Source organism: Somniosus microcephalus, unplaced genomic scaffold (genome assembly GCF_052327205.1).
Source record: "Somniosus microcephalus isolate GS21.2 unplaced genomic scaffold, FLI_Smic_1.0 unresolved_chr7, whole genome shotgun sequence".
Lineage (NCBI taxonomy): Eukaryota > Metazoa > Chordata > Chondrichthyes > Squaliformes > Somniosidae > Somniosus > Somniosus microcephalus.
This window is the reverse complement of record NW_028225185.1, coordinates 30312440-30334653: the sequence shown is the minus strand read 5'-3', so window position 1 is coordinate 30334653 and position 22214 is coordinate 30312440. Positions and strand designations below refer to the sequence as shown.

The window sequence follows — 22214 nt, the reverse complement described above, 5'->3', positions numbered from 1 at the left end:
GTACAGGTCTGTCACTGTATAACACTGGGGTACAGTAGTGGTGGGTACAGGTCTGTCACTGTATAACACTGGGGTACAGTACTGGTGTGTACAGGTCTGTTACTGTATAACACTGGGGTACAGTACTGGTGGGCACAGGTCTGTCACTGTATAACACTGGGGTACAGTACTGGTGGGTACAGGTCTGTCCCTGTATAACACTGGGGTGCAGTTCTGGTGGGTACAGGTCTGTCACTGTATAACACTGGGGTACAGTACTGGTGGGTACAGGTCTGTCACTGTATAACACTGGGGTACAGTACTGGTGGGTACAGGTCTGTCACTGTATAACACTGGGGTACAGTACTGGTGGGTACAGGTCTGTCACTGTATAACACTGGGGTACAGTACTGGTGGGTACAGGTCTGTCACTGTATAACACTGGGGTACAGTACTGGTGGGCACAGGTCTGTCACTGTATAACACTGGGGTACAGTACTGGTGGGTACAGGTCTGTCCCTGTATAACACTGGGGTGCAATTCTGGTGGGTACAGGTCTGTCACTGTATAACACTGGGGTACAGTACTGGTGGGTACAGGTCTGTCACTGTATAACACTGGGGTACAGTACTGGTGGGTACAGGTCTGTCACTGTATAACACTGGGGTACAGTACTGGTGGGTACAGGTCTGTCACTGTATAACACTGGGGTACAGTACTGGTGGGTACAGGTCTGTCACTGTATAACACTGGGGTACAGTACTGGTGGGTACAGGTCTGTCACTGTATAACACTGGGGTACAGTACTGGTGGGTACAGGTCTGTCACTGTATAACACTGGGGTACAGTACTGGTGGGTACAGGTCTGTCACTGTATAACACTGGGGTACAGTACTGGTGGGTACAGGTCTGTCACTGTATAACACTGGGGTACAGTACTGGTGGGTACAGGTCTGTCACTGTATAACACTGGGGTACAGTACTGGTGGGTACAGGTCTGTCACTGTATAACACTGGGGTACAGTGCTGGTAGGTACAGGTCTGTCACTGTATAACACTGGGGTACAGTACTGGTGGGTACAGGTCTGTCACTGTATAACACTGGGGTACAGTACTGGTGGGTACAGGTCTGTCGCTGTATAACACTGGGGTACAGTACTGGTGGGTACAGGTCTGTCACTGTATAACACTGGGGTACAGTACTGGTGGGTACAGGTCTGTCACAGTATAACACTGGGGTACAGTACTGGTGGGTACAGGTCTGTCACTGTATAACACTGGGGTACAGTACTGGTGGGTACAGGTCTGTCTCTGTATAACACTGGGGTACAGTACTGGTGGGTACAGGTCTGTCACTGTATAACGGGTACAGTACTGGTGGGTACAGGTCTGTCACTGTATAATGGGTACAGTACTGGTGGGTACAGGTCTGTCACGAACACGGGTACAGTACTGGTGGGTACAGGTCTGTCACTGTATAACACTGTGGTACAGTACTGGTGGGTACAGGTCTGTCACTGTATAACACTGGGGTACAGTACTGGTGGGTACAGGTGTGTCACTATAACACTGGGGTACAGTACTGGTGGGTACAGGTCTGTCACTGTATAACACTGGGGTACAGTACTGGTGGGTACAGGTCTGTCACTGTATAACACGGGTACAGTACTGGTGGGTACAGGTCTGTCACTGTATAACGGGTACAGTACTGGTGGGTACAGGTCTGTCACTGTATAATGGGTACAGTACTGGTGGGTACAGGTCTGTCACTGTATAACACTGGGGTACAGTACTGGTGGGTACAGGTCTGTCACTGTATAACGGGTACAGTACTGGTGGGTACAGGTCTGTCACTGTATAACACGGGTACAGTACTGGTGGGTACAGGTCTGTCACTGTATAACACTGGGGTACAGTACTGGTGGGTACAGGTCTGTCACTGTATAACACTGGGGTACAGTACTGGTGGGTACAGGTCTGTCGCTGTATAACACTGGGGTACAGTACTGGTGGGTACAGGTCTGTCGCTGTATAACACTGGGGTACAGTACTGGTGGGTACAGGTCTGTCACTGTATAACACTGGGGGACAGTACTGGTGGGTACAGGTCTGTCACTATAACACTGGGGTACAGTACTGGTGGGTACAGGTCTGTCACTGTATAACACTGGGGTACAGTACTGGTGGGGACAGGTCTGTCACTGTATAACACGGGTACAGTACTGGTGGGTACAGGTCTGTCACTGTATAACACTGGGGTACAGTACTGGTGGGTACAGGTCTGTCGCTGTATAACACTGGGGTACAGTACTGGTGGGTACAGGTCTGTCACTGTATAACGGGTACAGTACTGGTGGGTACAGGTCTGTCACTGTATAACACTGGGGTACAGTACTGGTGGGGACAGGTCTGTCACTAACACTGGGGTACAGTACTGGTGGGTACAGGTCTGTCAGTGTATAACACGGGTACAGTACTGGTGGGTACAGGTCTGTCACTGTATAACACTGGGGTACAGTACTGGTGGGTACAGGTCTGTCACTAACACTGGGGTACAGTACTGGTGGGTACAGGTCTGTCACTGTATAACACTGGGGTACAGTACTGGTGGGTACAGGTCTGTCACTGTATAACACTGGGGTACAGTACTGGTGGGGACAGGTCTGTCACTGTATAACACGGGTACAGTACTGGTGGGTACAGGTCTGTCACTGTATAACACTGGGGTACAGTACTGGTGGGTACAGGTCTGTCGCTGTATAACACTGGGGTACAGTACTGGTGGGTACAGGTCTGTCACTGTATAACGGGTACAGTACTGGTGGGTACAGGTCTGTCACTGTATAACACTGGGGTACAGTACTGGTGGGGACAGGTCTGTCACTAACACTGGGGTACAGTACTGGTGGGTACAGGTCTGTCAGTGTATAACACTGGGGTACAGTACTGGTGGGTACAGGTCTGTCACTGTATAACACTGGGGTACAGTACTGGTGGGTACAGGTCTGTCACTAACACTGGGGTACAGTACTGGTGGGTACAGGTCTGTCACTGTATAACACTGGGGTACAGTACTGGTGGGTACAGGTCTGTCACTGTATAACACGGGTACAGTACTGGTGGGTACAGGTCTGTCACTGTATAACACTGGGGTACAGTACTGGTGGGTACAGGTCTGTCACTGTATAACACGGGTACAGTACTGCTGGGTACAGGTCTGTCACTGTATAACACGGGTACAGTACTGGTGGGTACAGGTCTGTCACTGTATAACACTGGGGTACAGTAGTGGTGGGTACAGGTCTGTCACTGTATAACACTGGGGTACAGTACTGGTGTGTACAGGTCTGTCACTGTATAACACTGGGGTACAGTACTGGTGGGCACAGGTCTGTCACTGTATAACACTGGGGTACAGTACTGGTGGGTACAGGTCTGTCCCTGTATAACACTGGGGTGCAGTTCTGGTGGGTACAGGTCTGTCACTGTATAACACTGGGGTACAGTACTGGTGGGTACAGGTCTGTCACTGTATAACACTGGGGTACAGTACTGGTGGGTACAGGTCTGTCACTGTATAACACTGGGGTACAGTACTGGTGGGTACAGGTCTGTCACTGTATAACACTGGGGTACAGTACTGGTGGGTACAGGTCTGTCACTGTATAACACTGGGGTACAGTACTGGTGGGCACAGGTCTGTCACTGTATAACACTGGGGTACAGTACTGGTGGGTACAGGTCTGTCCCTGTATAACACTGGGGTGCAATTCTGGTGGGTACAGGTCTGTCACTGTATAACACTGGGGTACAGTACTGGTGGGTACAGGTCTGTCACTGTATAACACTGGGGTACAGTACTGGTGGGTACAGGTCTGTCACTGTATAACACTGGGGTACAGTACTGGTGGGTACAGGTCTGTCACTGTATAACACTGGGGTACAGTACTGGTGGGTACAGGTCTGTCACTGTATAACACTGGGGTACAGTACTGGTGGGTACAGGTCTGTCACTGTATAACACTGGGGTACAGTACTGGTGGGTACAGGTCTGTCACTGTATAACACTGGGGTACAGTACTGGTGGGTACAGGTCTGTCACTGTATAACACTGGGGTACAGTACTGGTGGGTACAGGTCTGTCACTGTATAACACTGGGGTACAGTACTGGTGGGTACAGGTCTGTCACTGTATAACACTGGGGTACAGTACTGGTGGGTACAGGTCTGTCACTGTATAACACTGGGGTACAGTGCTGGTAGGTACAGGTCTGTCACTGTATAACACTGGGGTACAGTACTGGTGGGTACAGGTCTGTCACTGTATAACACTGGGGTACAGTACTGGTGGGTACAGGTCTGTCGCTGTATAACACTGGGGTACAGTACTGGTGGGTACAGGTCTGTCACTGTATAACACTGGGGTACAGTACTGGTGGGTACAGGTCTGTCACAGTATAACACTGGGGTACAGTACTGGTGGGTACAGGTCTGTCACTGTATAACACTGGGGTACAGTACTGGTGGGTACAGGTCTGTCTCTGTATAACACTGGGGTACAGTACTGGTGGGTACAGGTCTGTCACTGTATAACGGGTACAGTACTGGTGGGTACAGGTCTGTCACTGTATAATGGGTACAGTACTGGTGGGTACAGGTCTGTCACGAACACGGGTACAGTACTGGTGGGTACAGGTCTGTCACTGTATAACACTGTGGTACAGTACTGGTGGGTACAGGTCTGTCACTGTATAACACTGGGGTACAGTACTGGTGGGTACAGGTGTGTCACTATAACACTGGGGTACAGTACTGGTGGGTACAGGTCTGTCACTGTATAACACTGGGGTACAGTACTGGTGGGTACAGGTCTGTCACTGTATAACACGGGTACAGTACTGGTGGGTACAGGTCTGTCACTGTATAACGGGTACAGTACTGGTGGGTACAGGTCTGTCACTGTATAATGGGTACAGTACTGGTGGGTACAGGTCTGTCACTGTATAACACTGGGGTACAGTACTGGTGGGTACAGGTCTGTCACTGTATAACGGGTACAGTACTGGTGGGTACAGGTCTGTCACTGTATAACACGGGTACAGTACTGGTGGGTACAGGTCTGTCACTGTATAACACTGGGGTACAGTACTGGTGGGTACAGGTCTGTCACTGTATAACACTGGGGTACAGTACTGGTGGGTACAGGTCTGTCGCTGTATAACACTGGGGTACAGTACTGGTGGGTACAGGTCTGTCGCTGTATAACACTGGGGTACAGTACTGGTGGGTACAGGTCTGTCACTGTATAACACTGGGGGACAGTACTGGTGGGTACAGGTCTGTCACTATAACACTGGGGTACAGTACTGGTGGGTACAGGTCTGTCACTGTATAACACTGGGGTACAGTACTGGTGGGTACAGGTCTGTCACTGTATAACACGGGGTACAGTACTGGTGGGTACAGGTCTGTCACTGTATAACACTGGGGTACAGTACTGGTGGGTACAGGTCTGTCGCTGTATAACACTGGGGTACAGTACTGGTGGGTACAGGTCTGTCACTGTATAACCGGGTACAGTACTGGGGTACAGGTCTGTCACTGTATAACACTGGGGTACAGTACTGGTGGGGACAGGTCTGTCACTAACACTGGGGTACAGTACTGGTGGGTACAGGTCTGTCAGTGTATAACACTGGGGTACAGTACTGGTGGGTACAGGTCTGTCACTGTATAACACTGGGGTACAGTACTGGTGGGTACAGGTCTGTCACTAACACTGGGGTACAGTACTGGTGGGTACAGGTCTGTCACTGTATAACACTGGGGTACAGTACTGGTGGGTACAGGTCTGTCACTGTATAACACGGGTACAGTACTGGTGGGTACAGGTCTGTCACTGTATAACACTGGGGTACAGTACTGGTGGGTACAGGTCTGTCACTGTATAACACGGGTACAGTACTGCTGGGTACAGGTCTGTCACTGTATAACACGGGTACAGTACTGGTGGGTACAGGTCTGTCACTGTATAACACTGGGGTACAGTAGTGGTGGGTACAGGTCTGTCACTGTATAACACTGGGGTACAGTACTGGTGTGTACAGGTCTGTCACTGTATAACACTGGGGTACAGTACTGGTGGGCACAGGTCTGTCACTGTATAACACTGGGGTACAGTACTGGTGGGTACAGGTCTGTCCCTGTATAACACTGGGGTGCAGTTCTGGTGGGTACAGGTCTGTCACTGTATAACACTGGGGTACAGTACTGGTGGGTACAGGTCTGTCACTGTATAACACTGGGGTACAGTACTGGTGGGTACAGGTCTGTCACTGTATAACACTGGGGTACAGTACTGGTGGGTACAGGTCTGTCACTGTATAACACTGGGGTACAGTACTGGTGGGTACAGGTCTGTCACTGTATAACACTGGTGTACAGTACTGGTGGGTACAGGTCTGTCACTGTATAACACTGGGGTACAGTACTGGTGGGTACAGGTCTGTCACTGTATAACACTGGGGTGCAATTCTGGTGGGTACAGGTCTGTCACTGTATAACACTGGGGTACAGTACTGGTGGGTACAGGTCTGTCACTGTATAACACTGGGGTACAGTACTGGTGGGTACAGGTCTGTCACTGTATAACACTGGGGTACAGTACTGGTGGGTACAGGTCTGTCACTGTATAACACTGGGGTACAGTACTGGTGGGTACAGGTCTGTCACTGTATAACACTGGGGTACAGTACTGGTGGGTACAGGTCTGTCACTGTATAACACTGGGGTACAGTACTGGTGGGTACAGGTCTGTCACTGTATAACACTGGGGTACAGTACTGGTGGGTACAGGTCTGTCACTGTATAACACTGGGGTACAGTACTGGTGGGTACAGGTCTGTCACTGTATAACACTGGGGTACAGTACTGGTGGGTACAGGTCTGTCACTGTATAACACTGGGGTACAGTACTGGTGGGTACAGGTCTGTCACTGTATAACACTGGGGTACAGTGCTGGTAGGTACAGGTCTGTCACTATAACACTGGGGTACAGTACTGGTGGGTACAGGTCTGTCACTGTATAACACTGGGGTACAGTACTGGTGGGTACAGGTCTGTCGCTGTATAACACTGGGGTACAGTACTGGTGGGTACAGGTCTGTCACTGTATAACACTGGGGTACAGTACTGGTGGGTACAGGTCTGTCACAGTATAACACTGGGGTACAGTACTGGTGGGTACAGGTCTGTCACTGTATAACACTGGGGTACAGTACTGGTGGGTACAGGTCTGTCTCTGTATAACACTGGGGTACAGTACTGGTGGGTACAGGTCTGTCACTGTATAACGGGTACAGTACTGGTGGGTACAGGTCTGTCACTGTATAATGGGTACAGTACTGGTGGGTACAGGTCTGTCACGAACACGGGTACAGTACTGGTGGGTACAGGTCTGTCACTGTATAACACTGTGGTACAGTACTGGTGGGTACAGGTCTGTCACTGTATAACACTGGGGTACAGTACTGGTGGGTACAGGTGTGTCACTATAACACTGGGGTACAGTACTGGTGGGTACAGGTCTGTCACTGTATAACACTGGGGTACAGTACTGGTGGGTACAGGTCTGTCACTGTATAACACGGGTACAGTACTGGTGGGTACAGGTCTGTCACTGTATAACGGGTACAGTACTGGTGGGTACAGGTCTGTCACTGTATAATGGGTACAGTACTGGTGGGTACAGGTCTGTCACTGTATAACACTGGGGTACAGTACTGGTGGGTACAGGTCTGTCACTGTATAACGGGTACAGTACTGGTGGGTACAGGTCTGTCACTGTATAACACGGGTACAGTACTGGTGGGTACAGGTCTGTCACTGTATAACACTGGGGTACAGTACTGGTGGGTACAGGTCTGTCACTGTATAACACTGGGGTACAGTACTGGTGGGTACAGGTCTGTCGCTGTATAACACTGGGGTACAGTACTGGTGGGTACAGGTCTGTCGCTGTATAACACTGGGGTACAGTACTGGTGGGTACAGGTCTGTCACTGTATAACACTGGGGGACAGTACTGGTGGGTACAGGTCTGTCACTATAACACTGGGGTACAGTACTGGTGGGTACAGGTCTGTCACTGTATAACACTGGGGTACAGTACTGGTGGGTACAGGTCTGTCACTGTATAACACTGGGGGACAGTACTGGTGGGCACAGGTCTGTCACTGTGTAACACTGGGGTACAGTACTGGTGGGTACAGGTCTGTCACTGTATAACACGGGTACAGTACTGGTGTGTACAGGTCTGTCTCTGTATAACACTGGGGTACAGTACTGGTGGGTACAGGTCTGTCACTGTATAACACGGGTACAGTACTGGTGGGTACAGGTCTGTCACTGTATAACACGGGTACAGTACTGGTGGGTACAGGTCTGTCACTAACACGGGTACAGTACTGGTGGGTACAGGTCTGTCACTGTATAACACTGGGGTACAGTACTGGTGGATACAGGTCTGTCACTTTAACACTGGGGTACAGTACTGGTGGGTACAGGTCTGTCACTATAACACTGGGGTACAGTACTGGTGGGTACAGGTCTGTCACTATAACACTGGGGTACAGTACTGGTGGGTACAGGTCTGTCTCTGTATAACACTGGGGTACAGTACTGGTGGGTACAGGTCTGTCACCGTATAACACTGGGGTACAGTACTGGGGGGTACAGGTCTGTCACTGTGTAACACGGGTACAGTACTGGTGGGTACAGGTCTGTCACTGTATAACACGGGTACAGTACTGGTGGGTACAGGTCTGTCACTGTGCAACACTGGGGTACAGTACTGGTGGGTACAGGTCTGTCACTGTATAACACTGGGGTACAGTACTGGGGGGTACAGGTCTGTCACTGTAACACTGGGGTACAGTACTGGTGGGTACAGGTCTGTCACTGTATAACACGGGTACAGTACTGGTGGGTACAGGTCTGTCCCTGTATAACACTGGGGTGCAGTTCTGGTGGGTACAGGTCTGTCACTGTATAACACTGGGGTACAGTACTGGTGGGTACAGGTCTGTCACTGTATAACACTGGGGTACAGTACTGGTGGGTACAGGTCTGTCACTGTATAACACTGGAGTACAGTACTGGTGGGTACAGGTCTGTCACTGTATAACACTGGGGTACAGTACTGGTGGGCACAGGTCTGTCACTGTATAACACTGGGGTACAGTACTGGTGGGTACAGGTCTGTCCCTGTATAACACTGGGGTGCAGTTCTGGTGGGTACAGGTCTGTCACTGTATAACACTGGGGTACAGTACTGGTGGGTACAGGTCTGTCACTGTATAACACTGGGGTACAGTACTGGTGGGTACAGGTCTGTCACTGTATAACACTGGGGTACAGTACTGGTGGGTACAGGTCTGTCACTGTATAACACTGGGGTACAGTACTGGTGGGTACAGGTCTGTCACAGTATAACACTGGGGTACAGTACTGGTGGGTACAGGTCTGTCACTGTATAACACTGGGGTACAGTACTGGTGGGTACGGGTCTGTCTCTGTATAACACTGGGGTACAGTACTGGCGGGTACAGGTCTGTCACTGTATAACGGGTACAGTACTGGTGGGTACAGGTCTGTCACTGTATAATGGGTACAGTACTGGTGGGTACAGGTCTGTCACTAACACGGGTACAGTACTGGTGGGTACAGGTCTGTCACTGTATAACACTGTGGTACAGTACTGGTGGGTACAGGTCTGTCACTGTATAACACGGGTACAGTACTGGTGGGTACAGGTCTGTCACTATAACACTGGGGTACAGTACTGGTGGGTACAGGTCTGTCACTGTATAACACTGGGGTACAGTACTGGTGGGTACAGGTCTGTCACTGTATAACACGGGTACAGTACTGGTGGGTACAGGTCTGTCACTGTATAACGGGTACAGTACTGGTGGGTACAGGTCTGTCACTGTATAATGGGTACAGTACTGGTGGGTACAGGTCTGTCACTGTATAACACTGGGGTACAGTACTGGTGGGTACAGGTCTGTCACTGTATAACGGGTACAGTACTGGTGGGTACAGGTCTGTCACTGTATAACACGGGTACAGTACTGGTGGGTACAGGTCTGTCACTGTATAACACTGGGGTACAGTACTGGTGGGTACAGGTCTGTCACTGTATAACACTGGGGTACAGTACTGGTGGGTACAGGTCTGTCGCTGTATAACACTGGGGTACAGTACTGGTGGGTACAGGTCTGTCGCTGTATAACACTGGGGTACAGTACTGGTGGGTACAGGTCTGTCACTGTATAACACTGGGGTACAGTACTGGTGGGTACAGGTCTGTCACTAACACTGGGGTACAGTGCTGGTGGTTACAGGTCTGTCACTGTATAACACTGGGGTACAGTACTGGCGGGTACAGGTCTGCCACTGTATAACACTGGGGTACAGTACTGGTGGGTACAGGTCTGTCACTGTATAACACTGGGGTATAGTACTGGTGGGTACAGGTCTGTCACTGTATAACACTGGGGTACAGTACTGGTGGGTACAGGTCTGTCACTGTATAACACTGGGGTACAGTACTGGCGGGTACAGGTCTGTCACTGTATAACACGGGTACAGTACTGGTGGTTATAGGTCTGTCACTGTATAACACTGGTACAGTACTGGTGAGTACAGGTCTGTCACTGTATAACACTGGGGTACAGTACTGGTGGGTACAGGTCTGTCACTAACACTGGTACAGTACTGGTGGTTACAGGTCTGTCACTGTATAACACTGGTACAGTACTGGTGAGTACAGGTCTGTCACTGTATAACACTGGGGTACAGTACTGGTGAGTACAGGTCTGTCACTGTATAACACTGGTACAGTACTGGTGAGTACAGGTCTGTCACTAACACTGGGGTACAGTACTGGCGGGTACAGGTCTGTCACTGTATAACACTGGCACAGTACTGGGGGGGTTGCGGGTTAAAGGTTTCCCTGACCTTCATCTCGTCTGGGGAGGTATAATGACCTCTCTATGTCCTGGGGCCCAATATTTATCCCTCAACCAAAATCACTTAAAAGAACGACGCTCTGGTCATTTATCACATTCCTGTTTGTGGGAGCTTGCTGTGCGCAAATGGGCTGCTGCGTTTCCCACATTGCAACAGTGACCACACTTCAAGGAACGTCCTTCATTGGCTGTGAGGCGCTTCGGGACGTCCTGAGGTGGCGAAAGGCGCTGGAGAAACATGAGTCCTTTCTAACGCTGTGCTATTCTGCTTACACTGGTGACTGCATGTACATAAACACTCCTCCACGTGTTAGATTTCCAAGAGCCATTTGACTCGGGACGAAGGAGCTATATCCAGCATACACGCTGCCCTTGTTTACTGTGTTACTGGTGTTGGGGAGGTTTATATTCACGGGCGGTGTACTCTCTGCGAGCACACAGAATGAGCCCTGCGATACAGCCTTTTTAATACCTCCTTGCTGCTCTTTTGTGTCCACTGATACTTGTCCCACAGGCACCAAAGATCAGTATGTTCTGTTCGGCAGTTTTGAGATGCATTATTTTCAGAATGGGGAGACCATATTTTTTTTAAAGTCGTTTATGGGATGTGGGCGTTGCTGGGAAGGCCAGCATTTATTGCCCATCCCTAGTCACCCCTTGAGAAGGTGGTGGTGAGCCGCCTTGAACCGCTGCAGTCCCGTGTGGTGAAGGTGCTCCCACAGCGCTGTTAGGGAGGGAGTTCCAGGATTTTGACCCAGCGACGATGAAGGAACGGCCGATATATTTCCAAGTCAGGATGGTGTGTGACTCGGAGGGGAACTTGGAGGTGGCGGTGTTCCCGTGCGCCTGCTGCCCTTGTCCTTCTAGGTGGTGGAGGTGGCGGGTTTGGGAGGTGCTGCCGAAGAAGCCTTGGCGAGTTGCTGCAGTGCATCTTGTAGATGGTCCACACTGCAGCCACGGTGCGCCAGTGGTGGAGGGAGTGAATGTTTAAGGTGGTGGACGGGGTGCCGATCAAGCGGGCTGCTTTGTCCTGGATGGTGTCGAGCTTCTCGAGTGTTGTTGGAGCTGCAACTCATCCAGGCAAGTGGAGAGTATTCCATCACACTCCTGACTTGTGCCTTGTAGATGGTGGAAAGGCTTTGGGGAGTCGGGAGGTGAGACACTCGCCGCAGAATACCCAGCCTCTGGCCTGCTCGTGTTGCCACAGTGTTTATGTGGCTGGTCCAGCTAAGTGTCTGGTCAATGGCACAATTCTGGTCTCCATATTATAAAAAGAATAAGAGGTGCTGGAGTGGGTGCAGACAGGATGGTGCCATATCCTATCAAGAAACGATGGACAAGAAGTGTTTCCACTTGTGGGGGACACCAGAACTAGGGGCCGTCAATATAAGAGAGTCACTAATAAATCCAATCGGGAATTCAGGAGAAACTTCTTTCCCCAGAGAGTGGGGAGAATGTGGAACTCGCTACCACAGGGAGTGGTCGAGGCGAATGGCGTCGATGTATTTAAGGGGGAAGCTGGATAAACACACGAGGGAGAAAGGAATAGAAGGTGGTGAGATGAGGAAGGATGGTGGGGGCAGGCTCGAGTGGACCCGGAACGCCAGCGTGGACTGTGCTGAATATTCTTCTTCTTAGGCAGTCCCTCGGGAGCCGAGGACGACTTGCTTCCACACTAACAATGAGTTCTCAGGTGACTGATGAGTCCAATGCGGGACCTACAGTCTCTGTCACAGGTGGGGCAGACGGTGGTTGAAGGGGCGGGTGGGTGGGATGCTTGGGTTGACGTGCGCTCCTTGCGCTGCCTGCGCTTGGCTTCTGCTTGCTCCCGGCGAAGAGACTCGAGGTGTTCGGCGCCTTCCCGGATGCTTCTCCTCCACTTTGCGCGGTCTTGGGCCAGGGATTCCCAGGTGTCGGTGGGGTTGTTACACTTTTTCAAGGAGGGTTTGAGGGTGTCCTTGAAGCGTTTCCTCTGCCCACCTGGGGCTCTCTTGCCATGCCGGAGCTCCGAGTAGAGCGCTTGTTTTGGGAGTCTCGTATCGGGCATGCGGACAATGTGACCCGTCCATCGGAGCTGATCGAGCATGGTCAAAGCTTCGATGCTGGGGATGTTGACCTGAGCGAGAACACTGACGTTGGTGCGCCTATGCCGCCAATGGATTTGCAGGATCTTGTGGAGGCAGGGTTGGTGGTACCTCTCCAGTGCTTTGAGGTGCCTGCTGTACATGGTCCATGTCTCTGTGGCATACAGGAGGGCAGAATATTCTCGTACTGGCGCTGGGCACTCGACAGGTCAAGCAACATTTGTGCAGAGAGAGAGAGAGACGAGGTTTAACGTTTTAGGTGAACGACGTCCCATCGGAACTGTAAGAGGTTAGAGATTTCACCGTTCTTCGGCAGCACCTCCCAAACCCGCGACCCCTTCCACCTGGAAGGACAAGGGCAGCAGGCGCACGGGAACACCACCACCTCCAAGTTCCCCTCCAAGTCACACACACCATCCTGACTTAGAAATATATCGGCCGTTCCTTCATCGTCGCTGGGTCAAAATCCTGGAACTCCCTCCCTAACAGCGCTGTGGGAGCACCTTCACCACACGGACTGCAGCGGTTCAAGAAGGTGGTTCACCACCACCTTCTCGAGGGCAACTAGGGATGGGCAATAAATGCTCGACCTTCCCAGCGACGCCCACATCCCGTGAATGAATTAAAAAAAAAAAAAACCTCTCTCTGTATCCAGAGAGCGGGGGGCAGAGAAAGCGACGCAAGGGGAGGGTCTGTGATAGGGTGGGGGTGACGAGAGGGATGACGGCGTGAGACAGGAGGTGGGTGAAAATGGGAGTGACGAGGAGCTTATCCTTGGGCGCCACCTCGCCAGAAATACCCGCCTCCCAGAAGCTGTGAGAGGGAGATTAAAGCGGGGCGAGGAAAAAGCACAAACGAGCAAAGTTGAAATGCTCACGGACGGAAGGACTGCTGATTGCATTGTAGCCGAGACGGTTCTCCCAGGGAGAGAGTTATAAATAGGAAACAGAAAGATATTCTGTGGGTGAAATGTGCACTCGGTCAACACCACGTGGCAAAAATTCTGTTACATTCCACGCCAGGTTACAAACTGAAACAGTTCAATGAGAATTACTCTCGATAATACAGTAAAACGTTCCACCAAATGGTTCCAGTCAACTGTACAGGATAGGCTATACCCATTTTCAGAGGGAGTGTTCGATGGGACAGTGTAGAGGGAGCTTTACTCTGTATCTAACCTGTGCTGTACCTGCCCTGGGAGTGTTTGATGGGACAGTGCAGAGGGAGCTTTACTCTGTATCTAACCTGTGCTGTACCTGCCCTGGGAGTGTTTGATGGGGACAGTGTAGAGGGAGCTTTACTCTGTATCTAACCTGTGCTGTACCTGCCCTGGGTGTGTTTGATGGGACAGTGTAGAGGGAGCTTTACTCTGTATCTAACCTGTGCTGTACCTGCCCTGGGAGTGTTTGATGGGACAGTGTAGAGGGAGCTTTACTCTGTATCTAACCCGTGCTGTACCTGCCCTGGGAGTGTTTGATGGGGACAGTGTAGAGGGAGCTTTACTCTGTATCTAACCTGTGCTGTACCTGCCCTGGGTGTGTTTGATGGGACAGTGTAGAGGGAGCTTTACTCTGTATCTAACCTGTGCTGTACCTGCCCTGGGAGTGTTTGATGGGACAGTGTAGAGGGAGCTTTACTCTGTATCTAACCCGTGCTGTACCTGCACTGGGAGTGTTTGATGGGGACAGTGTAGAGGGAGCTTTACTCTGTATCTAACCCGTGCTGTACCTGCCCTGGGAGTGTTTGATGGGACAGTGTAGAGGGAGCTTTACTCTGTATCTAACCCGTGCTGTACCTGCCCTGGGAGTGTTTGATGGGGACAGTGTAGAGGGAGCTTTACTCTGTATCTAACCCGTGCTGTACCTGCCCTGGGAGTGTTTGATGGGACAGTGTAGAGGGAGCTTTACTCTGTATCTAACCCGTGCTGTACCTGCCCTGGGAGTGTTTGATGGGACAGTGTAGAGGGAGCTTTACTCTGTATCTAACCCGTGCTGTACCTGCCCTGGGAGTGTTTGATGGGACAGTGTAGAGGGAGCTTTACTCTGTATCTAACCCGTGCTGTACCTGCCCTGGGAGTGTTTGATGGGACAGTGTAGAGGGAGCTTTACTCTGTACCTAACCTGTGCTGTACCTGCCCGGGAGTGTTTGATGGGACAGTGTAGAGGGAGCTTTACTCTGTACCTAACCTGTGCTGTACCTGCCCGGGAGTGTTTGATGGGACAGTGTAGAGGGAGCTTTACTCTGTACCTAACCTGTGCTGTACCTGCCCTGGGAGTGTTTGATGGGACAGTGTAGAGGGAGCTTTACTCTGTACCTAACCTGTGCTGTACCTGCCCGGGAGTGTTTGATGGGACAGTGTAGAGGGAGCTTTACTCTGTACCTAACCTGTGCTGTACCTGCCCTGGGAGTGTTTGATGGGGACAATGTAGAGGGAGCTTTACTCTGTACCTAACCTGTGCTGTACCTGCCCCGGGAGTGTTTGATGGGGACAGTGTAGAGGGACCTTTACTCTGTATCTAACCCGTGCTGTACCTGCCCGGGAGTGTTTGATGGGGACAATGTAGAGGGAGCTTTACTCTGTATCTAACCCCGTGCTGTACCTGCCCTGGGAGTGTTTGATGGGGACAATGTAGAGGGAGCTTTACTCTGTACCTAACCTGTGCTGTACCTGCCCTGGGAGTGTTTGATGGGGACAATGTAGAGGGAGCTTTACTCTGTATCTAACCCGTGCTGTACCTGCCCCGGGAGTGTTTGATGGGGACAGTGTAGAGGGACCTTTACTCTGTATCTAACCCGTGCTGTACCTGCCCCGGGAGTGTTTGATGGGGACAATGTAGAGGGAGCTTTACTCTGTATCTAAACCCGTGCTGTACCTGCCCTGGGAGTGTTTGATGGGGACAATGTAGAGGGAGCTTTACTCTGTATCTAACCCGTGCTGTACCTGCCCCGGGAGTGTTTGATGGGGACAGTGTAGAGGGAGCTTTACTCTGTATCTAAACCCGTGCTGTACCTGCCCTGGGAGTGTTTGATGGGGACAGTGTAGAGGGAGCTTTACTCTGTATCTAACCCATGCTGTACCTGCCCTGGGAGAGTTTGATGGGACAGTGTAGAGGGAGCTTTACTCTGTATCTAACCCATGCTGTACCTGCCCTGGGAGAGTTTGATGGGACAGTGTAGAGGGAGCTTTACTCTGTATCTAACCCATGCTGTACCTGCCCTGGGAGAGTTTGATGGGACAGTGTAGAGGGAGCTTTACTCTGTATCTAACCCGTGCTGTACCTGCCCTGGGAGTGTTTGATGGGACAGTGTGGAGGGAGCTTTACTCTGTATCTAACCCATGCTGTACCTGCCCTGGGAGTGTTTGATGGGACAGTGTAGAGGGAGCTTTACTCTGTATCTAACCCCATGCTGTACCTGCCCTGGGAGTGTGTCAAAAGTCCGCCTATGCTCGTTTTTTAACATTTAAAAGCTAGTGAACCGGCTGCGTGGGGCCCCTGGAGCGCTTTGCGGCCTTGCAGCTTAAAGGGAACGTTGGGGGATTTCTCCACGGTTTGCTGGGGCCAATATTCATCGCGCAACCAACATCATTTAAAACACACGATCTGGTTGCTGTTTGTGGGAGCTTGCTGTGCGCAGATTGGCCGCCGTGTTTCCCACGTTGCAACGCTTCAAATCTTGGCTGTGAAGCGCTTTGGGACGCCCTGAGGTAGTGAAAGGCGCTGGAGAAATGGGAGTCTTTCTTTGTCTCCTCATCTAAGGAAGGATATACTTGCCATAGAGGGAGTGCAACGAAGGTTCACTAGACTGATCCCTGGGATGGGGGGATTGTCCTATGAGGAGAGATTGAGTAGAATGGGCCGATACTCTCCGGAGTTTAGAAGAATGAGAGGTGATCTCATCGAAACATATCAGATTCTGAGGGGGATTGACAGGGTAGATGCTGAGAGGCTGTTTCCCCCCTGGCTGGAGAGTCTCGAACCAGGGGTCACAGTCTCAGGATAAGGGGTCGGCCATTTAGGACTGAGATGAGGAGGAATTTCTTCACTCAGAGGGCGGTGAATCTTTGGAATTCTCTGCCCCAGAGGGCTGTGGAGGCTCAGTCGTTGAGTCTATTCAAGGCTGAGATCGAGAGATTTTTGGACTCTCGGGGAATCGAGGGATATGGGGATCGGGGGCGGGAGAGTGGAGTTAAGGTCGAAGATCAGCCGTGATCTTATTGATCGAGTGGCCGACTGCCGCTCCTCTTTCTTAAGTTTGTCCATCCGTGCTGGGTGTGGTCTGGCGGGGTCAGAGGTGAAAGGGCAGCTCCTGACCCTGGGGCGGGTTGACGGAGTCTCGTGCAGCTGGACTGGGGGGGCTGGTCTGCCGCTGGCTTTACCTCGACAATCCCCCGAATCGATCTCGGCCCCCTTTGGCCAACGGTGGGTGCTCCCGCGACCGTGCGACGGCGCCACTGACCGCACCCAGGCCTTCCTCGCGAACCGCCGCTCTCTGAGGGAGCCGCGACAATGGGCAACGCCCCCCCCCAGTGATGCATTGCTCCGACAGTGACAATCAGCGTTTCTCCCGCGCCTCCAGGCAGCAGAAACGGCCCAAGGCGCTTCACAGGAGTGTGAATCAGCTGGAAATTTGACACCGGGACAGACGAGGAAACATTAACAGAAAATGCTGGGGATACTGAGCCGGTCAGGCAGCATCTGTGGAGAGAGAAACAGTGTCAACGTTTCAGGTTGATGACCCTTCGTCAGAACTGGAATATTTTATAGGAAACTGGTTCGAAGCAAGTGCGGAGGCAGGGAAAGGAGGGAGGGGAGGGAAAGAACAAAAGGGACGGTCTGAGATCGGGTAGAAGGCAGGAGAGATTAAATGACAAAAGGAACGATGGTGCAAGGCAAGAGGGGATGGTAATGGGACAAGTTAAGAAACAAAAGATGGATCTGGAGGAGGTTTAATGGGAATGGCAGAATCATCAACAGCTGCCGGCCAAAAAAATGGGAGCAGAGGTTACGATCTGAAATTGTTGAACTCGATGTTGAGTCCGGAAGTCTGTAAAGGGCCCCCTACACTGTTCCAGTGAAGCTCAATGTAAGCTCGAGGAACAGCTCCTCGTCTTTCGATAAGGGGCGGTACTGAGGGAGCGCCACACTGTCGGAGGGGCGGTACTGAGGGAGTGCCGCATTGTCAGAGGGGCAGTACTGAGGGAGCGGCGCACTGTCGGAGGGGCGGTACTGAGGGAGTGCCGCACTGTCGGAGGGGCGGTACTGAGGGAGCGCCACACTGTCGGAGGGGCGGTACTGAGGGAGCGGCGCACTGTCGGAGGGGCGGTACTGAGGGAGCGCCGCACTGTCGGAGGGGCGGTACTGAGGGAGCGGCGCACTGTCGGAGGGGCAGTACTGAGGGAGCGGCGCACTGTCGGAGGGGCGGTACTGAGGGAGCGCCGCACTGTCGGAGGGGCGGTACTGAGGGAGCGCCACACTGTCGGAGGGGCGGTACTGAGGGAGCGCCGCACTGTCGGAGGGGCGGTACTGAGGGAGCGCCGCACTGTCGGAGGGGCGGTACTGAGGGAGCGCCGCACTGTCGGAGGGGCGGTACTGAGGGAGCGCCGCACTGACGGAGGGGCGGTACTGAGGGAGCGCCACACTGTCGGAGGGGCAGAGACAGGGAGTGAGAGAGGGGGAGAGAGAGAGACGAGGTGGGGGAGAGGGAGAGAGAGAGTGAGAGACAGACAGAGGGAGAGAGAAAGAGTGAGAGACAAAGAGAGACAGTGAGCGAGAAAGAGAAAGATTTCAGAGAAACAGGAAAAGACAAAATGGGCGCAAAACAGGAGAGTGGAAGGTCTAATGTGGGAGAGACATAAAGGCGGCTGTGTGTATCGCAGTGAGTCCAGGATCAGGTGGTTAATCATGAAGGCAGGACGTGGCACCCTCAGGGCTGTGCCAGCGTGAGTGTCGGCAAGCATGCCAGCCCAGAATAATTACAGCTCTCCCTGTCTCTGTCTGTCTGTCTCTCTCTCTCTCAGTGCGAGGGTGACTGAGTACAGTGTAACAAAACAGAGTATCAGCCAGGAATCCTGCACCCGCTCGCTATCCAGTCACCCCCACCCCCCTCTTGCCGGAGAGCGGGCGGGGCGCGAGTGCGGGCGAAGCCCTACACAGTCGAATAGCGCGCCGGCGCTCACTCATTAAGAATGAAAGATTGGAGGCTGGGGGGGGGGGCGGTGCAGGCAGGGAAAAATAGAGGTCCCAGGAATATGGCCGGTTCACTAACTGTTCAGTGTTGAGGGTTGAGAGAGACTGCTTGACAGAGACAGCTGTCTCACTGGTATTTATTTTTAGACTTGTGTGTAAATAAACACAGTTTTTTTTTAAACCAGGCTTGCTGCCACGTTGCACCTACGCAGACCTCTTGGCCGCCTGTACACCCCACCGGCCCTCCCCTTTAACTAGTATCCACCACTCAATCAATCCCACATCACACTCTCCAAGAAAGAATTTAAAAGACAGACTCCCATTTCTCTAGCCCATTTCCCCACCTCAGGACGTCCCAAAGCGCTTCACAGCCAATGAAGGACTTTTTTTGAAGTGTGGTCACTGTTGTAATGTAGGAAACGCGGCAGCCAATTTGCGCACAGCAAGCTGCCACAAACAGCAATGTGATAATGACCCAGATCATCTGCTTTTAGTGATGTTAGTTCAGGGATAAATATTGGCCCCAGGACATCGGGGAGAACTCCCCCCTGCTCTTCTTCCAATAGTGGCCGTGGGTCTTTTACATCCACCCGAGAGGGCAGACGGGGCCTCGGTTTAATGTCTCGTCTGAAAGACGGCACCTCCGACAGTGCGTCGCTCCCTCAGTACCGCCCCTCCAACAGTGCGGCGCTCCCTCAGTACCGCCCCTCCGACAGTGCGGCGCTCCCTCAGTACCGCCCCTCCGACAGTGCGGCGCTCCCTCAGTACCGCCCCTCCGACAGTGCGGCGCTCCCTCAGTACCGCCCCTCCGACAGTGCGGCGCTCCCTCAGTACCGCCCCTCTGACAGTGCGGCGCTCCCTCAGTACCGCCCCTCCGACAGTGCGGCGCTCCCTCAGTACTGCCCCTCTGACAGTGTGGCGCTCCCTCAGTACCGCCCCTCCGACAGTGCGGCGCTCCCTCAGTACCGCCCCTCCGACAGTGCGGCGCTCCCTCAGTACTGCACTGGAGTGTCAGTCTGGATCCTTGTGCTCGAGTTTCTGGAGTGGGGACTTGAACCCACAACCTTCTGACTCCGAGGTGAGAGTGAGACCCACTTAGCCACAGCTGACACCTCTGGAAGACTAGTGAATCTTGCTGGGAGAGTGTTGGTCTGGAGATAATCAGGGAGAAGTGGCTCAGTTCCCATGAGCATAGAGTCAGCCAATCAGAGGACAACACAGCACAGGAGGAGGCCATTCGGCCCGTCGTGCCTGTGCCGGCTCTTTGAACGAGCTCTCCAATCAGTCCCACTCCCCCCTGCTCTTTCCCCACAGCCCGGCACATTTTTCCCCGTCAAGTATTTCTCCAATTCCCCCTTTTGAAAGTTACTATTGAATCTGCTCCCACCGCCCTTTCAGGCAGCGCGTTCCAGATCACAACAACTCGCTGCGGAAAAACATTCTCCTCATCTCCCCTCTGGTTCTTTTACCGATTATCTTCAATCTGTGTCCTCTGGTTACCGACCCTCCTGACATTGGAAACAGTTTCTCCTTATTTACTCCATCAAAACCCTTCATGATTTTGAACACCTCTATTAAATCTCCTCTTAACCTTCTCTGCTCGAAGGAGAACAATCCCAGCTTCTCCAGTCTCTCCACATCACTGAAGTCCCTCATCCCTGGTACCATTCTGGTCAATCTCCCCTTAACCTTCTCTGCTCTAAGGAGAACAATCCCAGCTTCTCCAGTCTCTCCACATCACTGAAGTCCCTCATCCCTGGTACCATTCTGGTCAATCTCCCCTTAACCTTCTCTGCTCTAAGGAGAACAACCCCAGCTTCTCCAGTCTCTCCACATCACTGAAGTCCCTCATCCCTGGTACCATTCTGGTCAATCTCCCCTTAACCTTCTCTGCTCTAAGGAGAACAACCCCAGCTTCTCCAGTCTCTCCACATCACTGAAGTCCCTCATCCCTGGTACCATTCTGGTCAATCTCCCCTTAACCTTCTCTGCTCTAAGGAGAACAATCCCAGCTTCTCCAGTCTCTCCACAGCAGGTGCCCAGTGGGGCGGCAGGGGGGACTTGTACCCCCACAGGAGTCGACACCTTCGGCAGAGAGAGGGTGGGGGGGCGGGGGGGTGACAAATGGGCTTATTTTGAAGTCGAGAGAAGCTTTTCTTTTTTTTTATTCATTTATGGGATGTGGGCGTCGCTGGCGAGGCCCGGCATTTATCGCCCATCCCTAATTGCCCCTTGAGAAGGTGGTGGTGAGCCACCTTCTTGAACCGCTGCAGTCCGTGTGGTGAAGGTGCTCCCACAGTGCTGTTAGGGAGGGAGTTCCAGGATTTTGACCCAGCGACGATGAAGGAACGACCGATATATTTCCAAGTCAGGATGGGGTGTGTGACTCGGAGGGGAACTTGGAGGTGGCGGTGTTCCCGTGCGCCTGCTGCCCTTGTCCTTCTAGGTGGAAGAGGTCGCGGGTTTGGGAGGTGCTGCCGAAGAAGCCTTGGCGAGTTGCTGCAGTGCATCTTGTAGATGGTCCACACTGCAGCCACGGTGCGCCGGTGGTGGAGGGAGTGAATGTTTAAGGTGGTGGATGGGGTGCTAATCAAGCGGGCTGCTTTGTCCTGGATGGTGTCGAGCTTCTCGAGTGTTGTTGGAGCTGCACTCATCCAGGCAAGTGGAGAGTGTTCCATCACACTCCTGACTTGTGCCTTGTAGATGGTGGAAAGGCTTTGGGGAGTCAGGAGGTGAGACACTCGCCGCAGAATACCCAACCTCTGACCCGCTCGTGCTGCCACAGTATTTATGTGGCTGGCCCAGTTAAGTTTCTGGTCAATGGTGACCCCCCAGGATGTTGATGGTGGGGGATTCGGTGATGGTAATGCCATTGAATGTCAAGGGGAGATGGTTAGACTCTCGCTTGTTGGAGATAGTCATTGCCTGG

The 22214-nt window shown here is 52.4% G+C and overlaps 1 protein-coding gene across 6 annotated transcripts in view; it reads left to right on the top strand.

The window, feature by feature from the left end:
* Positions 1–22214, top strand: part of slc38a5b (solute carrier family 38 member 5b) — a 106358-nt gene that overhangs the window by 23699 nt on the left and 60445 nt on the right. The window contains exon 1 of one of the 6 annotated variants that reach the window (XM_085978875.1): positions 17250–18182. The exons of the other annotated variants lie outside the window; for them this stretch is intronic. The gene's annotated coding sequence lies outside the window, so the exon portion shown is untranslated. Of the gene's footprint in view, positions 1–17249; positions 18183–22214 lie in introns of those variants that run through there. 6 annotated transcript variants of the gene reach the window in all.